The following is a 3,534-nucleotide window of genomic DNA, read 5'->3' as shown; positions in this document are numbered from 1 at the left end:
TTGCCAATCTTAGCATCTTGTCTTTGTCTGTGGTTTTGGTCAGTCTGGCTATAATGTGTCTTGGAGAAGATCTTCTTGGGTTGATTCTATTTGGGGTCCTTTGTATTTCTTGGGACTGGATCTTTGAGTACCTCTATAGGCTCAGAAAGTAATCTTGTAGGATTTCATGTAATAGATTATCAATGCCCTTATGAGTCTTTTCACCTTCTGGGATGCAGTTATTCAGATGTTTGGATGTTTGATGGTATCTAAGCCACTATTCAGTATATTCTGAATGGGAAGCCACACTTTGTATGCTGTGAAAATTATTAGGGGATGAATGTAAATTAATTAATTTTTTTAAAAGTTTCAGAAGAAAAAAACACTAAAACTGTTTTTCTTGAAATTAAAAAAAATTGCATATTTGAAAATTACAGTAAGCTATATAGCTCCAGCTAGGTGCTACTTTATAGTATGTTAATTCTATTCACTGAAGTTTACGCCTAAAGTCAGATTGGTGTTCATGAATATGTATATATCAGCTGTGCTTGCTATTGGAAAAACTTAGATTAATTAAGTTCATTAGCAAATCAATAAAATGGGGGGAAAGGCATAGAAAGCAACCATAGAAAGCAAAAATATATAGGAAACAAGAAATGGAAAATTATTTGTTGACAATAACATGTGTGTTGTTGTGCTTGATTGAGCCAATATACAGTGTATTCTGGTTGGGAAATCTCATTTTGTATGCTGTAATGATGTATAGTGAATGAATGTAAATAAATAAATAAATAAATTTAAATTTAAAAAAATTGAAAAATATGTTCTTTAACTTCTTTATCTCTTTCATGAGAGAAATATGATTACCTTTAACAGAGTCTTACACAATTTCCCTCCAGCCTTTCCCAGACACCCAGGACCACAAGCAATCTACATAGTATATACAGGTTGACCAAGGAATCAAACCCCAATTTTCAATATGGCTTCCAGAATTGAAGAGCATTGTTTTACTGATATACTACTCCAATTGGGCCTAAAAGTGAACAAGGTCACCTAAACATTCTCTTATAGTTTTATAGTTCTGTATTACATACTAAGGTCTATAATCCATTTTAAATTAATTTTTGTGAAAAGAACAAAGTCAATATTCTCCCCCAACCCTCCTGTAGATGTCCAGTTGTTCTAGCACATTTGTTAAAAAGCTATCCCTTATCCAATGAATTGTCTTAGCTCCTTTTTTCAAAGATCAGTTGACTGTATCAATATGGATCTATCTATTGATGTTTCTTTTTTCTGTTTCATTAATATGCTTGTTTCTTTTCAATAGTATCTGACTATATTATTTATTGTCACTTGACAGTAGGTCTTGAAGCCAGGGGAAAAAAAAAACAATCATTTTACCTATCTTCTAAATTCTAAGGAGGATCTTCATAAGTGCACATTGTGTTGTCAGGATCTACATATGTAAGTAACAACATTTACTACTCCCTCCCCCGGTCTATCAGTACAAACTATGACCAGTAAAAACTTGGTATCTACAATTAGTTAACAATAGCAACATGAATTGAGTACGTGCTTCCATCCTTTTAAATGTTAAGAAACCTTGTACAGCTTGTCGCAGCCTTGGGGCATTTCTGAGGCACAAAATGTGGTGCCTGGAGGACAAACAGTTGACACAGTCAGAGAAACAGGTATATGAGTTTGAGCAACAGAAGGGCGCCCCCGTTTTCTGCTTGTTGAGCCATGCTTAGAGATCAGTGCTAAATTGGGACCTTTAGATGGAGGCTGCTATCAGACCCTAGCTGGTTGCCTATCCTCTGAGGTCCCTCATTTATGCTCACTGATGTTAACTTTTGGGAGTCAGTTCAAAAGTCCGTATCTCCCAGTACTTGACTTTCACTCTTCCTTTCACAGGATACCACAGCCTCTTCTTTTAAGTCTCTAAGATTGCCTGACTTAAAACTTTTCTTTCTTTGATCCAGAAAGTCAGATTACAGACACACACACACACACACACACACCACACACACACTTCTTTGCTTCCTGTCCTAGGAGATATATAAAGAACTAGGTATTTGTACCTTCAAAGTGAGTGATTGTCTCTAGAGCATGACCAATAAAAAGAAGAGAAATTTAATCTCAGATAGAGCGTGCTCCCTATTGTATACATTTTTATTTCCTAGTAATCCTGACATAATCCACACTACATATTGAAGTGCTCATCTCTTTCATTTCCTCTGTCTCAGGAGCATCCCCCTCCAGGCTATAAGCAACAACAATGGTCTTATACTTGCTTTTTCATCTGAAGCCATCCCCATCAAAATTCTCATGAAAGAAATATCCAAGTGTTGAAATGTGTACAGATGGATTATAGTTCTAGCTATGGTAACTGTGCCTCAAAACAGCACAGTCTAGTAATCAAGGCAAAAAAGAAAAACAAACACAAATAATAATAATAATAATAATAATAATAAAACCTCAATACTTCTGGCCCATCAGACAATTATATACAAAGAGGAGAAACAGAGTTCTCTCTGTGTCAGTGTAGCACTCCCACTCCCATACCAACATCATTCCAGATGAGATATTCTTTGTAAGATTCAATATCATAAGTTGACTCACTCATGAGTAAGTGGAGTTGGAAAGAAAATGTGAAAAATTGTTTTTAATGATTACTAAATATCATAGAAATCCGTGTTCTCTGTACAGAAAATCTTTACAGCGTAAGAATGTATTTCCTCTAAAGAGAAGATAGGCATGGTTTTCAGATAAGTATTCAGTTCATAAATCTAAATTACATACTATAAAGAAACATGTTTTTCTCTTGTCATCACAATGAATAGAAAGTTTCTCATGCTTTTTTTTTTCTTAGAAAACAGGCATGGAAGGTAATGCATTATGTTTGCTCAAAACTGCTCTGTGCCAGTGAAGATGTTGAAAAGGTAACCATCCCAACTTGAAGTACTGACAATTTCTTACTTTTTTAGCTGTCACTGGAGTAAAGAATAGACAGTTAGAAAAGGGGCATATTTTTGGTTCACACTTTCTCAAGTACTAAATTGGTGATATGTAGCCTTCTTTTACTTTCCTTTTACTTATCCATAGCTTGGCCATTTTATTTTTTATCATGTCAGAAGAGAGATGCAAAGAAGTAGTCAAATTCAGGCTAATCATCTTGGTCACTTTTTAATGTCTTCTAAAATGCTGGATATGAATGGATTTTAAAGTTACTGACTCAAAATGGAGACTTAGGAATATTCAGGGAAAAAAGGGACTCATGCTCTCCTGCCTTTGTCACTCTTAGCATAATTGAGAAAGATGTACCTTGAGTACACAAGCATTCAATAAATAATAAATGTGTAAGTGAATGTACAGTGACTGGACTCCAGTTCCTTCTTTACTTGCATCTCCCCTAACTCTCTCATCTCTTTCTCTTTGTCCTCTCTCTTTCAAACATACACACACACAGTGACTTTCAAATGTTAGTGTGCATTAAAATCACCTAGGAGACTTGCTCAAAATTCCATTAATTACTAAGCCCAAGACAAGATTGCC

The sequence above is a fragment of the Tupaia chinensis genome, unplaced genomic scaffold, assembly GCF_000334495.1.
Source record: "Tupaia chinensis unplaced genomic scaffold, TupChi_1.0 Scaffold000101_1, whole genome shotgun sequence".
Lineage (NCBI taxonomy): Eukaryota > Metazoa > Chordata > Mammalia > Scandentia > Tupaiidae > Tupaia > Tupaia belangeri.
Note: the sequence above shows the minus strand (reverse complement) of the source record.